General features: G+C 43.0%; 1 long non-coding RNA gene across 1 annotated transcript in view; it reads left to right on the top strand.

Moving 5' to 3' along the window:
• The first annotated feature begins 7,334 nt into the window (after positions 1–7,334).
• LOC123381987 overlaps positions 7,335–22,195 on the top strand; it is a 49,647-nt gene continuing 34,786 nt past the window's right edge. The window contains exon 1 of the long non-coding RNA XR_006589682.1: positions 7,335–7,510. This is a non-coding gene — a long non-coding RNA (uncharacterized LOC123381987). The remainder of the gene's footprint in view (positions 7,511–22,195) is intronic.

Raw genomic sequence — 22,195 nt, 5'->3', positions numbered from 1 at the left:
TGTGCACTGATCATGTCATGGAGCATACTACGCATGCACAGACTACCTGTTCTTCAAAATGAGGGTATATCCTACAATTAGGGATGGGATTCCATGTGTCTACCTATTCCCACTATTACTGGAGCCTGCTAAGTACTTAGGGCTCAGGGACAGGAGGGCTAGCTGTTTTCTGGAAAATCAGTCTCTGAGAGCCCTCCATTGGCTAGGGAACAGCCTGAAAATTCACCTCCAATCCTTGGACATTGGTCATGTAAGGGATAGCCCTATGGTTTTGGAGTGTAAACTAAAACCTTGTTATAAATGCAGCAATGGGAAAAGAATTACAAGGTGAGTGAAAGTTCTGCATTCAAATAGGCACGGGTCCAGTCAAGGAAGGAGATATCTATCTTCCCTTCCTCTTTTCCCACATAGGAGGTGGGATCCTTACAAAATTTTGGTGTAACCCACCCACAAGCATTTCCCCTTGGCACCTTCACACACTCTAGGTTTGGGGGATGGCCACAGAATTCTGAAACCAAATAGAGAAAGACCCGATGCAATACCTATAGCACCATCACAAGGACACCTGCAGACTCCGAATCAGAAAGAAGAGGATAGTACTCTAATACACTGGTTCTGAAAAGATTCAGGCAGATACAATTTTCCAAAAAAGGGCTAAGTGATGGAAATGGAGATACCCACTGCCGGAGTTCTTCATCACACATGAAATTTGGAGAACATTGACAATGAAATACCCAGCACAGTCTCATATCAACCTGGTTGTATCCGAAATAAGAAATCCCTGTGGGCTTAGGCAAAGGGAGCCCTCTGAAGGACCACACCTGAGAGCCCTGTCAGTGAGAAGCCTGCATTCTTTCTTTAGGAGCCAGATAATCTGGCTTTGTCTATCTCTCCCACTTTTTCCATCAGTTGGAGGCAGCAATGGTTGAGCTGAAGTTATTGGGTTCTGCTGGCTCTTTCTCAGGAGTCTGGAAAAAACTTAATTCCCTATTCCTGCAAAGGGCTCATGCTTTGCTGACAATCTCCTGGTCCATACTGCCCATGTGCAAACTGTCTCCTACTCTAAATGAAGGCAACTCACTCATATTGGTGAGTCAAGCTGCCTCCCTTTCACCTTCCATACTACACCAGGCCAAGAACGAAGCATTCAGGGACTAAGGGCCATATTTCCTTCGTTATAGCAGACACTGATAGTTCTTACTGAGCAAAGGACCAGAGTGGGAGTTGTGGCCTATGCAGGAGGGACTGCCAACTGTGTGAGTGATGGCTCCATGTTTCCTAAGGCAGAAAAAAAATCCATAGCCAAAACTTCAGCAAGGGGAATGGAATGAATACAAGGAGGACCAAAGATCAACATTTCAAGTGGGAATTAGGATAAACTTGATAAGGGCATGTATTACTTCATTTCCCCTCAGACCAGAAGGAGGCCAGTTCCCTCCCCAAATCTCTCCCCAACCTACACACAAAAATTTTCTGCAGGACACCTTCAAATGCCCTGGGCCTCTGGGTGTTCACATACTTCTGAAACGCAGTTAAATAATTATGAGGGGGCTCTGTGGCAAAATATCTCCCACAGTTACAAGGACTAGACCAGACTCCCAGGTGGAAGGCAGTGGGTGTGACTCTGAGACATGACTCCTAATGAATTCTGGGAAGACCTTGTTTCTAAAAAAAGAGAAAATATGTGTAAAAATGTATAAGGAAGGCCAGAGCTCTTCAGTGAAATTATGTGGAGAAGGAACTGCCCAGCCACAGCTCCTGGCAACCTGGCTGTGTGAAGGAGAAACACCTGTGTGCTTAGCAAAAGAGGCCTCTACAGTCTCCATCTGGGAGCCCTGTCATCAAAGCCTTCCTTTTTGCTTCAGAAGGACCTGGAGAATCCTGAGGCTTTGTCCATTTTTCTTGTTTTTCCCATCTGGGAATGGAGTGAGCAGTGAGTGTGTGGTGACTGTGAGGTGCCACCATCTGCTGCTCAAAAGGGTGGATATGAGGGACTCCTGGGTGGTTCAGTCAGTTAAGTGGCTGACAGGCTCAGGTCATGATCTCACAGCTTGTGAGTTCAAGCCACGTGTCTGTCCTAAGAGGTCAGAGCTTGGAGCCTGCTTTGAATTCTGTGTCTCCCTCTCTCTATGCTTCTCCTTCACTCATGTTTGGTTTCTCTGTCTCTTTTTAAAAAGTGTGGAAATGAGCATTTGTGCAATCTTCAGTAAAGTAATCTTTCTGTGCTGACTAGCTTCTGAAGCGTACTGCTGTGTGAAATGTCTGCTTTTCAGAATGAAGGCACCTCAATCAAGCAGGGCAATGAGGCAAGCTGGCTCCCTTTTCCCCAACTCTTGCTGCAAATAACCAAGAACCAATCTCAAGGATAGGAGGGCTGTTCTCCTTTGAGATATCGGATGCTGATAGCTGTCATGGAGTGTGGGGAGAGTGGGAACCCAATGGCCATTCCTTGGTGCCCACTAAGTGAGTGCCAGCTCCATGGCTCCCAAGCATATAGAAACAGAATCATAAATACAATAAGAGAAAGTGAATGGCTGAAGGGAGAAGCAACGTTTGCTCAATATTTCCATCCCATGGGAATGTGATCTGTGTGGAAAGGAGATGTTTAACATCATTTCTCCTAGGCCCAGCAAAGAAGCCATATGCCCCCTTAATACCTCTGGCCCAGCCTCCACATAAACAGTTCTCAGCTGGACACCTTCCAATACCCTAAGGCTCTAGATTTTCATGTAGTCATGAAACCAAGATGCCACGTCCCCTTTGGCACAACCTGTCTCACAGTCTCAAGGGCTGGTCCAGATTGGACATTTGCAAGCAGAGGATATTATTTGAAATACTGAATTGGTATGTATCCCAAGAGGATTTTTGATAGATGAAAATGAAATTGGTGAAAATTGATATGCAGAGGGCCAGAGTTCTTCATTAAGGATGAGAATTGGATAATGTTTACAATAAACTGACTACCACAATATATTAGCAAGCTGGCTTTCTCAGGAACAGAAGAATTTTTTGTGGGCTTTGTCTACAGGAGTACTCCAAAGGATGCTGTTTAGAGCCTTGTAGGCAAGAGACCCACATTATACCTTAAGGAATAGAGTGAAACTTTGGCTTTCACAGTGCTTCTGCCCATTGTATCAGTATATCTACTGTGACATCAATGATAGAGATATGAAGAGTGTGCTTCCATGTGATGATCAAAAGACAGGAATGAGGCCTTTGTGCACTATTTATTCAAAGGGATTTTTGTGCGCTGATCAGGTCATGGAGAATACTATACATGCACAAATGGTCTGTTCTTCAAAATGAGGGTATCTTCATTTATTAAGGGTCAGGAATCCATGTGGCTACCCATTCCCACAAGTACTGTAGCCTGCTAAGCACTGAAGGCTCTTCTGGGATATCAGACTCTGAGATGACTCCATTGGTTCAGGAACTGCCTGAAAACTTGACTCCAATCCGTGGACCTTGGTTGTGTAAGGGATAGCCCCATGGTCTTGGAGTGTGAAGTGACACCAAGTCAGAAAAGCAGCAATTGGATAGGAATGACTACAAGGTGAGTCAAGTTCTGCATTCCAATGAGCATAGGTCAAATTGAGATAGGAGATATCTATCTTCTTTTCCTCTTGCCCCACCCAGGATGCAGGATCCCCCCCCCCGACCTCTGGTTTATCTCACCCATGAGGATTCTACCTGGGCACCTTCATACACCCTAGGTTTGGGAATGGCCATATAATTCTGAATTCAAATTATGAAGGGCCCAATGCAATGCCTATAGCACCATCACAAGGACACCACCAGACTCCCAAGTTAAAAGAAGACTATATTACTCTAAAATACTGTCTCTGAATACATTTCATGCAGAACCATTTTTCAAAAAAAGGGATTAGGGGTGGAAACAGACACACAGTGCAAGTTCTTCATCACACATGAGATTTGGATAATGTGGAGAATGAAGTATTCAGGACATTCTCCTATCAACTTAGTTGTATCTGGGATGAGAAATGCATGCAGCCTTCAGCAAAGGGAGTCCTTTACAGGGCCACACCTGGGAGCCCTATAAGCAAGGAGCCTTCATTCTGTTAGAAGCCAGGAATTATGGCTGTCTCTGCCCCACTTTTTATTATTTTTTTTAATTTTTTTTCCAATGTTTATTTATTTTTGGGACAGAGAGAGACAAAGCATGAATGGGGGAGGGGCAGAGAGAGAGGGAGACACAGAATCGGAAACAGGCTCCAGGCTCCGAGCCATCAGCCCAGAGCCTGACGCGACTGCCCCACTTTTTCTATCAGTTGATGGAAACAGTAGTGGTTGAGATGTAGCTATTGGGTTCTGCTTCTTAGAAGTCTGATACAAGAACTTCCTTCCCTATTCCTGGAAAGGGCTCTTTCATGTGCCCACCCCCTCCTGGTCCATACTGCCTATGGGCAAACTGTCTGCTTTGCAGAATGAAGGCAACTCCATCAACCAGGTGAGTAAAATAAGCTGACTCCCTTTCACCTTCCATACCATAGAATGGCAAGTGGCAATCACTTGTGGACTAAAGGCCATCTTTCCTTTGTATAGCAGATGCTACTAGCTCTCAGTGATCACAGGACCAGAATGAGAGCACTCCACCTACCCCAAGGTGTCAGCTGAGTGACTGACAGTTCCATGGCTTTTGAGGGAGGAAAAACATATTAAGAAATAAAACAAGGCCAAAGCTTGAAATTTCCAATGGAAATTGGGATCAACTTGGAAAGGAGCTGTCTAACTACATTTCCCCTCAGCCCAGAGGGGAGGCCAACCATCTCCCCCAAGATCTGGCCCAGCCTACACACAAACTTTCTCTGCTTGGCAAGTTGAAAATGCCTTGAGCATCTGGATATCCACATAGTTTTGAAACCAAATTAATTAGTTAAGAGTGGGCCCTGTGGCAAAACCTCTCCCACAGTCACAAGGACTGGACCCAACTCCTAGGTTGAAGACAGAGGATATGACTCTGAGACACTCCCTCTCAATGGATTCAGGGAAGGACTTTATGCTTTAAAAAGTGCAAAGAAATGTAAAGGTGTATATGGAAGGAAAGAGCTCTTCAGAGATTGGAAGGGAGTTGTGTGGAGCCAGTGCCCAACACAAGCTCCTAACAACCTGGCTGTGTGAAGACGAAGAAGAAACACCAGTGGGCTTAGGGGAAAAAGTCCTCTACAGTCTCCATGTGGGTGTCCTGTCAACAACTGACCTGTCTTCACTCAGAAAGGCCTGGAGAGCATTGGAGCTTTGTCTGTTTTCTTGCTTTTCCCATCAGGGAGTGGAGTGAGCAGTGACTGTGCTGCACCTGTGAGTTGAGTCCAGCTGCTGATCCAAAGTGTGAGAATGGGCATTGGTGCCATCTCCTTCTAAAGAGCTCTTTCTTTGCTGACCAGGTCCTGAGCTTACAACTCCTGTGTGAACTGTCTGCTATCAGGATGAAGTCACTGCAATCAGACAAAGTAATGAGGCAAGCTGGCTCCCCTTCCCTACCCCCAGCCCCATTCCAGAGAGAACCTACCACCAAGCTCAGGGATAGGAGGGTCATTTTCCTTTGGGATTAAGACAGTGATGACTGTCACCAAGTGCAGAACAGAGTGGGAAAAATCCGCCCATCCCTTGGTGCTGGGTAATTGAGTGTCAGCTTCTTGGCTCCAAAGGGCAAAGAAAGATATGGCCACAAGTGTAGTAAGGGGAAGAGAATGGCTGCACAGGGGACAAAAGTTTGTTTGCCATTTCCTTCCAATGGGAATGTGATCAATGTGGAAAGGAGAAGTTTAACTTCATTCCCCCTCATCCTAGAAAATGGGCCACCTCCCATCTAATACCCTTGGCTCAGTCTCCACACAAAAAGATCTCAGCTAGATCTCGTCTAATGCCTAGGGCTCTGAATGTCCATGTAGTCATAAAAGTAAAATGCCAGGGGCACTTCAACTCAACCTATCTCACAGTCACAAGGGCTGGGCCAGGATTGACATTTGCAAGCAGAAGATATTTCTCTAAAAGCCTGAATTTATGCACCCCAAGAAAAACCTAGATTGATAATAAAGCAATGTGGTAAAAATGGATATATGCAGGTCCAGAGTTCTTCATTATGGGTGAGAATTAGCTAATGTTGAGAATAAAATGACTAGCAGAATGTATTAGCAAGGTGGCTGGCTCAGGAATCAGAAGAACATTTGGTGGGCTTTGGCTAAAGAGTCTTCTACGGACTGTCTCTTGGCTCCCTGTGAGCAAGAGGCCTACATTCTACCTTAAGAAAGAGAGGGAAACCTTTGGGTTTTGGCATGCTTCTGTTCATCAGATCAGCAGTGATTATGGGGTATTAAGTATGTGCTTCCATCTGATGACCAAGTGGTGGGGATGAGGCCTTGGTGCACTATTTCTTCAAAAGGCAATTTGTGTGCTGATCAGGTCCTGGAGAATACTGCATATGCACAGAGTGTCTGTTCTTCTGAATGAGGGTATCTCCATCAGTTATGGGTAGGAGTTAATGTGACTAACCATTCCCACAATGACTGTAGCCTGTTAAGCACTGAGAGGTCAGGGCTGGGAGGGTCAACTGTCCTCTAGGATATTAGGCTCCAAGAGCCCTCTAGCTCAGGAACTGACTGAAATGTCGCCACCAATACTTGGACCCTGGATGTGTATGTGACAGCCTCCATGGTCTTGGAGTGTGAACTGACACCAAGTTAGAATAGCAGAAATGGGATAGGAATGACTATGAGGTGAGTCATAGTTCTGCATTTCAAACTGGCATGGGTAAATCTAGGAAGGAGATAGCTATAGTCCCTTTCTCTTGTCCCACAAGGGAGGTGGGATCCTCCTCTAACCTCTGGCTTAGGCTGCCCACAAACATTCTCCCTGGGAACTTCAAATACCCTAGGTGTTTGGATGGCCACACGCCTCTAGAACCAAGTTGAGAAGAGCCCAATGCAAAACCTATATCACCATCACGTGGACATCACCAGACTCCCAAATTGAAAAAAGGTGATATTACTCTCAGACACTGGATCTGAACAGATTCCAGGCAGAGCCTTTTCTCAAAAAAAAAAAAAAAAAAGAGCAAATTTATGTAAATGGAGACCCAGAGTGCTAGTGTTCTTCTTTAGAGTTGACACATGGGGAATGTTGAGATTGAAGTACCCAGCACAATGTCCTACCAACCTGGTTGTATCAGGAGTAATAAATGCCTAGGCTTAGGCAAAGGATCCCTCTACAGAGCTACACCAGGGAGCATTGTCAGCAAGAAACCACTATTCTTTCTTCAGGAGCCACAATTTTCTAATTTTGTCTGTCCTTCCCACTATTTCCTTCAATTTTCAGAGGCAGCAGTGCTTGAGCTGTAGTTATTGGGTTTTCCTGGCTCTTGCTCAGAAGACTGGAACAAGGACTTCATTCCCTGTTCCTGAAATGGGCCTTTCCTGTGCCGATCCTCTCCTGGTTCATACAGCCCATGTACAAACAGTCTGCTTCTCAGGATGAAAACAACTCAGTCAACCAGGTAAGTGAATAAAGTTGGCTCCCCTTCACCTTCTATACCAGAGCAGGCCAAGTGCCATGCACTCAGGGACTAAAGGCCATCATTCCTTTGGTTGAGCAGACACTGATGGCTCTCTCACTGGGCACAAGATCAAAGTGGGAGCTCGTGGCCTACCCCAGGGTGCCAGCTCAGTGAGTGACAGTTCTATGGCTTCTATGTGTGAACAAAATTTTTTAGACACACAGCCATGGTAAGGAAATGGCTAGGAGGAGGACTAAAGCTCGACACTTCAAGTTGGAATAGGATCAGTCTGGAAAGGAGATGACTCACTTCATTTCCTCTCGGTCCATAAAGGAGGCCAGTTCTCACCAGAAACCTCTGGTCCAGCATACATAGAAACATTCTCTACTGGGCATCTTCCAATGACTCAGGCCTCTGGATGTCCATATACTTCTGAAACCAAATTAAGGGGCTGTCCTGTTACAATACCTATTCCACAGTCACAAGGACTTCACCACTTGAGAAGCAGAGGATATTATTCTGAGAAACTCACTAGGAAGGAACTCCAGGGAGATGCTACTTTGAAAATAGAGTAAAGGGGTTCAAAATTATTGCCAGCAGATAGAGTTCTTCATTAGAGACTAGAATGGAGACTGTTGTTAATGAAACGACTAGTACAACCTTTTAGCAAGTTGACTCTCTCAAGAAATAGAAATACCTATGGCCTTTGGTAAAGTGCCATATATAGAACTTTTTGAAACAAGACAGTACAATATCTTTTCACTAATATCTTGCTTTAATAAGATAGATGATTTCGAAAATCTTTGGCTGGAAGTATAACAAAAGTTCCATGAACTCAAGGTTGTAAAAGAACACTGTAAAGAAAACATCTTTCAACTAATGTAAGCCAGGCTACGTTTTAGGAAAGTAGTTGTCCCAATGTTCTTGACAGAGAGAAAAAGGACCTTTATGGCATCTAGGAACCAGGCTCTGCTCTAGGAATTCTGGGTTTTACCTGGGGCCCTCCCATCGGTGCCCTGGATTTCATGATTTTTGGTCTGAGATCCCATGATTTTACACTCAGTGTCTGAAAAATTGGAGGCCAGGCTGCACTTCATGAGAGCAGGAGGATTGCAACCATGTCCAATCTGCTGAAAAGGGCTTGTGGGCATTTTTACATTCAGGAAGGAGGCTCTGCTAGGGAGTTCCAGCTCGTGCAGGATGCAAACCAGATGGTGGTCAAGGTATCATGAGATGTGGCCTGAGGTCTCATGCAATTTGCCCTTGGGGCACGCAAGGTGTGTCAACCTGGAAGCCAGGCTGCATTTCAGGAAATCAGCCATGTTCCCAATGGTCTCGGCCCTGCAGAAAAGGAATTCTGGGCCTTTTCTACTCCTGGAAAGAGCATCAGCTAGGGAATTCCGGTTCTGTTGCATGCCCGCCTGATGGGTGCCAGAGATCTCATGATCTTGGCCTGTGATCTCCCCAGATTTTGCCCTGGGTCATGCAATTGTTGTCAAAATGGAATCCAGGTGACATTTCAAGTGAGCAGGAGTTGGGCATTACCAACTGTGTGGGACTTGCTGAATAGGTCTTCTGGGCCTTCTTTCCCTCCAGGAGCCAGGTTTGGCTAGCATGTCCCCACACTTGAGGGGTAAGTGCCAGAGGGTGCCCAAGATCTCATGAGATTTGCCCAAGGGTCATGCAAGGTGTGTCAAAAGGGAAGCCAGGATGCATTTCCGGGATCAGAGGTGTCCTTAATGGTCCCAAATCAGCAGACAAGAGATTGCAGGACTTTTTCCCTCCAGCAACGAGGCTTGGCTCTAGAGTTCCTACACTTGCTGGGGGCCCACCAGTTGGCCACTGGGGTCTCGCATGATTTGGCCTGTGATGTCATGAGGACTGCCCCTGGTGCATGCCAAGTGTGTCACAATGGAAACCAGACTGCATTTCAGGAAGTCAGTTCTCCCAAAGTTTCTGAAAGAGCAGGAAAGTAATTTAGGACCTCTTTGACAACCAGGAAAAAGGCTTGGCTAAGGAATTCTGGAGTTATCCTGGCATCCGCCCATTGGCTCCCTAGGTCACGAGATTTGACGTGAGATCCACAAGATTAACTCTGTTCATGCCAGGCATGTCCAAATGGAAGCTTGGTATCTTGTCAGGTGATCAGGGGGTTTGGAATCCTGTCTAATCTGCCCAAAAGCCCTGGTGGACATTTTACCCCATGAAGGAGGCTCTGCTAGGGTGTTCCAGCTTGTGCAGGGTGCACACCAGTTGGTGGCCAAGGTATGGGGAGATGTGAGCTGAGGTCTCACACGATTTGCCCCTGGGGCAGGTGATATGTGTCAAACTGTGAACCAGACAGCGTTTTAGGAAAGCAGCCATGTTCCCAATGATCCAGACCCTACAGAAAAGTAATTCTGGGCCCTTTTCTCCTCTTGGAAAGAGGCTTGGCTAGGAAATTCAGGTTTTTGTTGGGTGACTGCCCAATGGCACCTGAGTTCTCATGATATTTGGCCTGAGATCTTGTAATATTTAGCCCTGGGTCAGGTAAGGTTTGTCAAAATGGAAGCTGGCCAGGGGGCATTTTGGGGGAGCAGGATTCGAGTGTTCCCAACTGTGTGGAATATTCTGAACAGGACTTCTGGGCCTTCTTTCCCTCCAGAAGCCAGGCTCTGGGGGTGTCCCAGTGCTTAATGGTTAAGTGCCAGAGTGTACCTGAGATCTTGGGAGATTTGCTCATGGGTCATGCAAGGTGTGTCAAAAGGGAATCGAGGCTGCATTTCAAGGGATCAGAGGTGCTCCCAATGGTCCCAAATCAACAGAAAAGCAATTGCAGGACTTTTTCACCTCCAGGAAAGAGGCTAGGCTATGGAGTTCTAGCACTTACTGGGGGCCTGCCATTGGCCACTGAGTCTCGGGATATTTAGCCTGTGATGTCATGAGGTTTGCCCCAGGGGCACACTATGTGTGTTAACATGGAAGCCAGGCTGCCTTTCAGGAGAGCTGTGGTCTCAAGGTTCCTGAAAGAGAAGAAAATGAATTCTGGGCCTTTTCCACACCCAGGAATGAGGCTTGGTTTGGGATTTCCAGCGTTTCTCTTGTTTCTACCTATTTGTGCCCTAGATCTCATGATATTTGGCCTGAGGTCCCATGAGGTTTTCCCTCGGTCTTGCAAGTCACTTCCAAACTGAAGCCTGTCTGCCTTCCAGGAGAGCAGGGATATTGCAACCTTGTCAAAATTCTGAAAAGGCCTTGTGGGCATTTTTCCCTGCAGGAAGGAGGCTCTGTTAGGGAGTTCTGGCTCTTGCAGGTTTCACACCAGATGGTGGCCATGTTTCCCCGAGGTCTGGCTGGAGGTCTCATGTGATTTCCCCCTAGAGTACATGACATGTGTCAAACTGGAAGAGAGGCTGCCTTCCAGGACAGCAACTGTGTTCCCAATGGTCCCAACTGTGTGGAAAAGGAATTCTGGACCTTTGTCACTTCCAGGAAATAGGCTTGGCTGGCAAATTCTTGTTCTTCTCTGGTGCCCACCAATTTGGCACTGAGATCTAATATTTGGCCTGAGAATTCACAGGATTTAGCCCTGGGTCACCCAACGTTTTTCAAAATGGAAGCCAGTCTGCCTTTCCTGGGAGCAGGAGTTGGTTGTACTCAATTGTGTTGTAAGTGCTGAATAGGCCTTTTTTGCCTTCTTTCTCTCCAAAAACCATAGTTGGCATGGCTACCCCTGCTCTTGCAGTGTGACCACCAGGAGGTGCCCCAGGTTTGGCGAGTTTTGCCCTGGATCTTGTGAGATTTATCCCTGGGTCAGGCGACCTGTGTCCAAATGGAAAACAGGCTGTGTTTCAGGGGATCAGGAGTGTTCCCAACAATTCCCAACTCAGGGCCTCCTTTTGTCTCCATGAATGAGCCTCGGCTAAGTTGGTTCCATATCTTGCCAGGTGTCTCTTGAGATCTCAGGAGATTTGCCCTGAGATATCATGAGATTTTCTCCTGGCTAAAGCAAACTGCTTCCAAGTGGAATCCAGACTGACTTTCAGGGGATTACGGGTGTTCCCCATGATCCTGCATCTGCCAAAAATTCCTTGCAGGACATTTTTACTTCAAGGAACAAGGCTTGGCTAGGGAATTACTGCGTTCCAGGTACCTGCCAGAGGGCCCCTGAGATTTTGTGCAGTTTGATCCTGGATCACTCTAGGTGTGTTCAAATGGAAGCCTGGCTGTGTTTCAGGGGAGTAGGTGAATTCCCAAAGGTCCCGATTCTGAGAAAATGTTCTTGAGGTTATTTGTTGCCTCTAGGAACCCGGTTCAGCTGTGGAGTTCTGGCCTTGCTGTCTGCTGCCTGATGGTGCCCTAGATCTTTCGAGATTTGCCCCCGGGTCACATGAGTTGTGTCCAAACGGAAGCCAGGCTGTGTTTCAGGGGAGCAGGGGTGTTCCCCATGGTCCTGATTCTGCAGAACAGCAATTGCAGGGCTTTTTCACCTCTAGAAATGTGGCTCACCATGGAATTCTGTCACTTGCCTGGTGTCTGCCAAGTGGCCACAGCGATTACACGAGATTTGTCCTGACATCTTGCAACATTTGCCCCTGGGTCATGTGAAATGTGACTAAGTGGAAGCCAAGCTGTGGTTCAGGGGATCATGGGTGCTTCCAACAATCCCAAATCCACAGAAAAGCAATTACTGGACTTTTTCTCCTCCAGGAACAAAGCTTGGCTATGCAGTTCTGGCACTTTCTGGGTGTCTGCCAGTGGGGATTGAGGTCTCACAAGATTTGGCCTGTGATGTGATGAGATTTGACCCTGGGGCATGCCAAGTGTGTCTAAATGGAAGCTAGTCTGCCTTTCAAGAAAGCAGTGGTGTTCCCAATGTTCCTGAATTAGCATAAATGGAAATCTGGACTTTTTCCATGACTCAGAATGAGGTTTGGCTAGGGAATTCCAGTTTTTGCCTGGTGTCTGCCTAGTGGTGCCCAAGATCTATGAGATTTGTCCTGAGATCCCATGAGATTTACCACAGGGTCACCTTAGTTTTGTTAAAATGGAAGCCAGGTTACATTTCAAGGGAGCATGGTGATCCCAACCATCTAGAATCTGCAAAAAGGTCTTCCAGGCATTTTTCCCTCCAGAAAAAGAGGCTTTGCTAGTGTGTTTTGGCTCTTGCAGGGTTACCGCCAGAAGGCGCCCAAGGTCTTTGGAGATTTGCCCTTTATCTCATGAGATTTGCCCCTGGAAATTGAGATGTGTGTCAAAATGGAAGCCAGGCTGTCCTTCAGGGGATAAGGGGTGCTCCCAACATTCTCAAATCCTCGGAAAAGCAATTTCAGGGCTTTTTCACCTTAGGAATGAGGCTCTCCAGGGAATTCCAGCACTTGCAGGGTGTCTGCTAGATGACGACAGTGATCTCATGAGATTTCTCCTGAGATCTTGTGAGATTTGCCCTTGGGTCTTGTGAAGTGTGACCAAATGGAGCCAGTCTGCGTTTCAGTGGAGCATGGGTGTTCTCAACAATCTTGCATCTATGGAAAAGGAATTCACAGCCTCCTTTGCCTCCAGGAATGAGCCTCCTCTAGGCAGTTCCAGGTTTTGCAAGGTGTCAACCAGATGGTTCCTAATGTCTTGGGAGATTTGGCCTGAGATCTCACGATATTTGCCCATGTTAAGGGAGCTGTTTCCAAATGGAATTCAGGCTGCCTTTCAGGAGAGCAGGTGTTTTCTGCACGGTACTGTATCCTTAGAAAAGGACCTCTGGGCCTCTTTTCCCACCAGGAATGTGGCTTGGCCAGAGAGTTCTGGCTTTTGCAGGGTGCCCACCAATTGGTGACCAAGATCACATGACATTCAGCCTGTGTAGGTTTGTTCCCAACTTTGAGAAACCATCTTGCAACTAATATTTCAGTTTTTGAAAACATACTCGTGGAAATATAAGGAAAGTACTCTATATGCAACTCTAAGCAAAAACACTGTGGAGGTGCCATCTTTAAACTAACAACTTGCTTACATAAGTGAGAAATGTTTGACAACCTCTGCATTGAATTCCCAGAAAGTTCAGTATACTCCACTTCAGAAAAAGACATGGAGGAGGAATTATCTTTTGAATAACATTTTCAGCAAGTTAGAAGAGTGTGAAAACCTAGGCCTATGGAGATATCACAAAACTGCCATATACTGAACTCTGAGAAACAACACTATGGAGAAACTATCTTTCAACTAACATCTTGTATCACTAAGTTAGAGGGGTTTGCAAACTTATTCATGGAATTAAAAGGAGAGTGCCGTATACTCAATTCTGGTAAACAATCTGTGTTGAGATACAATCTTTCAACTAACATCATGTTTCATGAAGATAAAAGTGTTTGAAAATCTAAGTGGGGAACTGAAACAAAAATACTATATAGTAAACTCTGCTAAAAACAAAACAAAACAAAACCCTATGTGGAACCCATCTTTTGACTAACATCTTGTTTTATGAAGTTAGAAGGGTTTGAAAATATTGGCCTGGAAGTATTATAAAAGTGCCACATATTGAACTATGTGAAAGAGAAACAACACTGTGGAGAATGATCTTTCAACTAACATCTTGTTTCAGTAAGGTAGATGTGTTTGCAAACCTCAGTGGGGAGCTGGAAAGAATATGTTATATATTCAACTGTTAAAAAACGTGGGGAGAAACCATCTTTCAACTAACATCTTGTTTCACCAAGGTATAAGTGTTTGAAAACCAAGCCATAAAATTATCATTAAAGTACCATAATTCAAGCTCTGTAAACACTGTGGAGAATCCATTTTTCAACGAACCTCTTCTGTCACTCAGTTTGAAGTCTTTGAAATCCTAGGCCTAGAAGTTTAACTAAATTGCCATGTACTCAATTCTATGAAACGACATTGTGGATAAACCATCTCTCAACTAACATCTTGTTTATTAATTTAGAAGTGTTTAAAACCCTATGAAGGAAATTTAAGGAAGTATTCAGCTCTGTGAAACAACACAGTGGAGAAACAATCTATCAACTAACATCTTGTTTCACTAAGTAAGAGTTGTTTGAAATCCTGGGAAAGGAACTATAAGGAAAGTGCCATATACTCAATTCTGTGAAACAACACTGTGGAGAAACCATCTTTCAACTAACAGATTTTTTCACAAAATTAGAAGTGTTTGAAAACCTAGGCCTAGACTATAATTAAAGTGCAATATACTCAACTCTGTGAAGGAACACTGTGGAGAGACAATCTTTCAACTAACATCTTGTTTCACTAAGTTGGAAATGTTTGAAAACTTAGGCCTTGAAGTATAACTAAAGTGTCATAACTCTATTCTGTGACTTAACACTGTGGAGAAACAATCTTTCAACTAAAGGAAAATTTTTTGAGAACATATGTGGAGAACTATAAGGAAAGTGTCATATATTCAACTCTGTGAAACATCTCTATGGAGAAAGCAACTTTCTACTAACATCTTGTGTCACCAAGTTAGGAGTGTTTGAAGATTTTTACAGGGAATTATAAGGAAAGTACCATATGGTCCACTCTGTAAAACACTGAAGAAACTATCTTTCAACAAACATCTTTTTCTCTAAGTTGGAAGTGGTTGAAAACCTAGGTGTAGAATTATAACTCAACTCTATAAACATATAACAACATATAAACAACACTATGGAGAAACAATCTTTCACCTAACATCTTGTTTCACTAAGTTAGAAGTGTTAAAAATGTAATGAAAAACTATCTTTAAACTAACATCTTGTTTTACTAAGAAGTGTTTGAAAACCTATAGGGGGAATGTAAGGGAAGTGCCATATACTCTGCTTTGGGAAATAATAAAGTTGAAAAACCACACCACACAAACAAGGCATATATTAAATAAACATACATGACATAAACAGAACAGACACACAATACATGCACTATAGACACGACACACACTGCCAATACCAGACACAAATACGCATGCACCAGTCTTTAACATGCATACACTACACACACGTACCCAGACATTACCCACAATTCACATACTGGAAACATTACACACACATACTATACATATATATACCACACACATGACACATAAATCACATAGTAACCACACGCATCCCACATAAAGACCACACATACAAACTCTAAAGCAAAAACACACCACATTCCCACATTCACATAAACTACAGAAACAGCACTCACATAATACATACACATCACACACAGAAACAAAACACCTAAGCCAAACAGCAAACATAAAACACACATGCCAAACACACATCATACATATACCAAATATATATCCTACACATGCATTGCACACACACCAAACATTGCCCATACAACACAAATAGACATATGCCACACAGACACCATAAATATACCTCCCACACATCCTACATATACAACAACCATGCCAAATATACACCACAGGCAATATATCCATCACAATTTCACGTTACAGGGGAGGAGCCAAGATGGCAAAACAGCATGGTTTTTTTGGTGTGTGTTTTGCATTCATTAAATATAGCCAGACCAACACAAATCATCCTGCACACCTAGAAAACTGATTTGAGATTAACACAACAGTCTGCACAACCTGAACCACAGAACTTAGCAGGTGCATGGCACAGAGAGGTGAACTGGGGAAGACAGAAGCCACAGAAGGCAGGGAGCTATTTTTGCATGTGGAGAGAGGATGGAGATGGGGGAAGAATACAGGAAAAGCACACCTCCAAAAGCAGCTGGAGAGAAATGGAAAAGTGGCAATAGCCACAGGGACTGAACTAAAAAGGGAGAAAGGAGAAAGGAGAGGGCTTATATTCCATTGAGACTCTATAAACAGGGGGAGCACAGAGTCTGAAACTCTGCATCTCGATACCTGGCGGTGCTCTAGTGAGAAGGGCGAATCCCCAGGTGCAGAGTGAAGTCCATGGGTCTTCGGGCCATATGGGGAGAAGTGGTTCCTCTGCTGGGTGGACATCTGGTAGAGGCTGTGTGGCTCCCTCAAAGGCAAAGGCCCCAGTGGATCTGGGTGAACAACCACATTCGCTGGTGCTGGAACAAGGTCATTGGGGGTGAAGTCTAGTGCCATTTGTGTTGTGATTTGTCATAATCCCTGAAAAGCTGCATGATCACATGCTACATGATCACATGAACTTTTCCTGGGGCAGGCTGGCACCCAGCCACAGTCTGTGGGCATCTTCAGCAGCATGGTCCTCTGAATGTTCCTGGGTGTCGCCAGCACCTGGCCATTGCTTGGTGAGACCCTCCCTCAGAGGGACAGAATGGGTCAAAGCCACAGTCCCTCAGAAGTAAGGGATCAGGAAACACAGCCACATCTGAGATAAAACTCAGGATGGAGGTGCTGCCTGAGGCTTGGTCACGGACAGTGTAAAGTGGGGAATGGATGGAAGCTGAAGACAAAGGACAGGTGCGTGATTGCTGATCGGGGAGAGCAGAGTTCTGATACTAGAGACTGCATAGCTGGGTCCCATTTCACGCTAACATTTTCACCATTTTCACCATTTTCACGCTACCATGCATGCACATACACACCTACAAGCACCACAACAATCCACCCAGTAAGCTAAGTGGCACCATCTAGTGGAGAATGGAGCCATTGCACTAAGCCCTGCCCAACTGGACCAACTTCGCTCTTCAGGAACACAAGTCTCCCTGCCTTCTTAGTTTACAGACTATAAAGCACTTCATAGTTTGACCCCTAGGGGAAAAAGAAGTAATTTCAGTCTGTTCACTGGTCCATCTATTTAATTTTCTTTCCCCCCCCCTCTTTTTTGTTTGTTTTCTTTATCTTGAATACAGTAAAAAGAATTTATTTTTATTTTCAATTTTTATTAAAAATATTCTTTAATTTTTTCTACTATATTTTTTTACTTTTCTGTAAAGTTTTTCAAATTCTATTTACTTCCATCATTTCATTTTATTCTATTTCAGTGTATTCATTTTTTTAAATTTTCAAATGATTTCCTTTTCTTTTTTTCCCCTTTTTTTCTCTAATCTATCAAGCCCCTTTCAATATCCAGACAAAATCACACCTAGTATCTAGCATCACTTATTTGATTTGTGTGTGTGTTTTTAATTTTTAATTTTAATTTTTAAATTTTAATAAGAAAATTTAACCTCATTCTTTTTCTCCTTTCAAAACGATGAAATGAAGTAATTCACCCCAAAAGAAAGAGCAGAATACAGGTCGAATTGGGGCCAACATGGTGGAGAAGTAAGGGACCCATACCTCTTCCGTCTCTCAAACAAAGAAGTGCTGAAGCCAAAGGACTTTGAATCCCAGAGTCTGGGAGGAAAAGAGACAGAATCTACCAGGAATAAAATGGGTCAACTGGAGAAAAGATAGGAGTACTCCAAGGAACAAATCAAAGCACACCTGCTGGAAGGTCCAAAATATCACTACAGGTAGGATAATAAAATAACCAAAGTCACAACAGAGAGCAAGTAACAATCTCCAAAAAAACACCTCCTGAGGGGCCAGGCCCTGGACAGTTTTTGACCCCCTTTTAATATAGCAGTGTTCGCAGGTGGAGAAAATGCTACAAGCTTTTAAAATGCATAAGGGACAGAAAACTAGACAAAATGATGAAACGGAAGAATTCTCAAAAGAAATTCGAGGAAGTAGCAACAGCTAACAAATTGATCAAAACCTACTTAAGCAATATAACTGAGCAAGAATTTAGAATAATAGTTATAAAATTAATTTCTGGCTTGAAAGAAGCATAGAGGACAGCAGAATCTATTGCTACAGAGATCAAGGGACTAAAAAATAGTCATGATGAATTTAAAAATGCTATAAATGTGGTACAAAGTAAAATGGAGGTGGCCATAGCATGGATTGAAGAGGCAGAGGGGAGAATATGTGAATTAGAAGATAAAATTATGGAAAAAGAGGAAGCTGAGAAAAAGAGAGGTAAAAAAATCCAGGAGTATGAGGGGAGAATTAGAAAACTAAGTGATGCAATCAAACGGAACAATATCCATAAGATAAGAATTTCAGAAGAAAAAGAGAGAGAAAGGGGCTGAAGGTGTATTTGAACAAATCATAGCTGAGAACTTCCCCGATCTGTGGAAGGAAGAAGACATTGAAATCCAAGAGGCACAGAAAGCTCCCTTCAGACATAACTTGAATCAATCTTCTGCACCACATATCATAGTGAAACTGGAAAAATACAAGGATAAAGAGAGAATTCTGAAAGCAGCTAGGGATAAACAGGCTTAACATACAAAGGTAGACACATAAGGGTAGTGGCAGACCTATCTACTGAAACTTGGCAGGCCAGAAAGAAATGGCAGGAAATCTTCAATGTGATGAATAGAAAAAATATGCAGCCAAGAATCCTTTATCCAGCAAGTCTGTCATTCAGAATAGAAGGATAGATAAAGGTTTTCTAAAACAAACAAAAACTGAAGGAATTCATCGCCACTAAGCCAGCCCTACAAGAGATCCTAAGGGACTCTGTGAGTGAAATGTTGCAAGGACCACAAAGTACCAGAGACATCACTGCAAGCATGAAACCTACAGATAACACAATGACTCTGAATTCATATCTTTCAGTAACAACACAGAATATAAGTGGACTAAATGTGCCAATCAAAGGAAATAGGGTATCAGGTTGGATAAAAAGCAAGACCCATCTATTTGCTGTCTACAAGAGACTCATTTCAGACCTGAGGACACCTTCAGATTGAAAGTGAGGGGATGGAGAATTATCTATCATACTACTGGAAGTCAAAAGAACGCTGGGATAGCCATACTTATATCAGACAAACTAGACTTTAAATTAAAGGCTGTAACAAGAGATGAAGGGCATTATATAATAATTACAGGGTCTATCCATCAGGAAGAGCTAACAATTATAAATGTCTATGCACTGAATATGGGAGCCCCCAAATATATAAAACAATTAATCACAAACAGAAGCACCCTTATTGATGAGAATGTGGTAATTGCAGGGCACTTTAATACTCCACTTAAACAATGGATAGATCATCTAGACACAGGATCAATAAAGAAACAAGGGCCCTGAATGATACATTGGAACAGATGGACTTGACAGATATATTTAGGACTCTGCATCCCAAAGCAACAGAATATACTTTCTTCTCAAGTGCACACAGAACATTCTACAAGGTATATCACATACTGGGTCACAAAACAGCCCTCAATAAATATAAAAGATTTGAGATCATACCATGCACACTTTCAGGTCACAATACTATGTAGCTTGAAGTCAAACACAGGAAAAAGTCTGGAAAACCTCCAAAAGCATGGAGGTTAAGAACATCCTACTAAAGAATGAATGGACCAACCAGGCAATTAGAGAAGAAATTTAAAAATATATGGAAAAAGTGAAACTGAAAATACAACAATCCAAACGCTTTGGGATGCAGCGAAGGCAGTCCTGAGAAGGGGTTGCAATACATTGCAATCCAGGCCTATCTCAAGAAACAAGAAAAACCCCAAATACAAAATCTAACAGCACACCTAAAGGAAATGGAAGCAGAGCAGCAAAGACACCCCAAGCCCAGTAGAAGAAGAGAAATAAAAAAGATTAGAGCAGAAATAAACAATATAGAATCCAAAAAAAAGTAGAGCAGGTCAATGAAACCAAGAGTTGGTTTTTTGAAACAATAAACAAAATTGATAAACCTCTAGCCAGGCTTCTCAAAAAGAAAAAAGAGAAGACGCAAATAAATAAAATCACGAATGAAAATGGAATTATTACATCCAATCCCTTAGAAATACAAGTAATTATCAGGCAATACTATGAAAAATTATATGCCAACAAACTGGACAACCTAGAAGAAATGGACAAATTCCTAAACCCCACACACTACCAAAACCCAAATGGGAAAAAATAGAAAATTTGAACAGATCCATAACTAGTGAAGAAATTCAATCAGTTATCAAAAATCTCTTAACATATAAGAGTCCTGGACCAGATGCCTTCCCTGGGGAATTCTACCAGACATTTAAAGTAGAGGTAATACTTATTCTTCTCAAGCTGTTCCAAAAAATAGAAAGGGAAAGAAAACTTCCAGACTCATTCTATGAAGCCAGCATTACTTTGATTCCCAAACAAGAGACCCAGCAAAAAAAGAGAACTACAGGCCAATAGCCCTGATGAATGCAGGGATGCAAAATTTCTCAAGATACTAGCAAATCAAATTCAACAACACATAAAAAGAATTATTCACCATGATCAAGAGGGATTCATTCCTGGGATGAAGGGCTGGTTCAATATTCACAAATAAATCAATGTGATGCATCACATTAACAAAAGAAAAGAACCATATGATCCTGTCAACAGATGCAGAAAAACATTTGACAAAATTCAGCATCATTTCATAATAAAAACCCTAGAGAAAGTCGGGATAGAAGGAATATACTTAAACATCATAAAAGCCATTTGTGAAAAGCCCACAGCTAATATCCTCAATGGGGAAAAACTGAGAGCTTTCCCCCTGAGATCAGGAACACGACAGGGATGTCCACTGTCACCACTGTTGTTTCACATAGTGTTGGAAGTTCTAGCATCAGCAATCAGACAACAAAATGAAATCAAAGGCATCAAAATTGGCAAAGATGAAGTCAAACTTTCACTATTTGCAGAAGACATGATACTCTACATGGAAAACCTGATAGATTCCACCAAGAGTCTTCTAGAACTGATACATGAATTCATCAAAGTTGCAGGGTACAAAATCAATGTATAGAAATCATTTGCATTTTTATACACCAATAATGACGCAAGAGAAAGAGAAATAAAGAATCTGATCCCATTCACAATTGCACCAACAATCATATAATCACCTAGGAATAAACCTAACCAAAGATGTAAAAGATATGTATGCTGAAAACTACAGAAAGTTTATGAAGGAAATTGAAGAAGATACAAAGAAATGGAAAAATATTCCATGCTCATGGATTGGAAGAATAAATATTGTTAAAATGTCAATACTCCCAAAAGCAATCTACACATTCAATGCAACCCCAATCAAAATTGCACCAGTATCTTCTCAAAGCTAGAAAAAGCAATCCTAAGACTTTTATGGAACCACAAAAGACCCCAAATAGCCAAAGTAATTTTGAAGAAGAAGACCAAAGTGGGAGGCATCACAATCCCAGACCTTAGCCTCTACTACAAAGCTGTAATCATCAAGACAGCATGGTATTGGCACAAAAACAGACAATAGACCAATAGAATAAAATAGAGACCCCCAGAATTGAACCTACAAATGTATGGCCAACTGATCTTTGACAAAGCAGGAAGGAGTTTCCAAGAAAAAAACCAACAGTCTCTTTAACACATGGTGCTGGGAGAACTGGACAGCAACATGCAGAAGAATAAAAGTAGATCACTTTCTTACACAATTCACAAAAATAAACTCGAAATGGATGTGAGACATGAAACCATCAAAACCTTAGAGGAGAAAGCAGGAAAAAAACCTCTTTGACCTCAGCCTCAGCAATTTCTTACTCAACACATCCCCAAAGGCAAGGGAATTAAAAGCAAAAATGAACTATAGGGACCTCACGAAGATAAAAAGCTTCTGCACTGCAAAGGAAACAATCAACAAAACTAAAAGGCAACCAACGGAATAGGAAAAGATATTTGCAAATGACATATCGGATAAAGGGTTAGTATCTAAAATCTATGAAGAACTCACCAAACTCCACACCCAAAAAAAAACCCC

This window comes from Felis catus, chromosome E1, assembly GCF_018350175.1.
Source record: "Felis catus isolate Fca126 chromosome E1, F.catus_Fca126_mat1.0, whole genome shotgun sequence".
NCBI lineage: Eukaryota > Metazoa > Chordata > Mammalia > Carnivora > Felidae > Felis > Felis catus.
The sequence above is the reverse complement of the archived record's forward strand: the minus strand, read 5'-3'. Positions and strand labels throughout refer to the sequence as shown.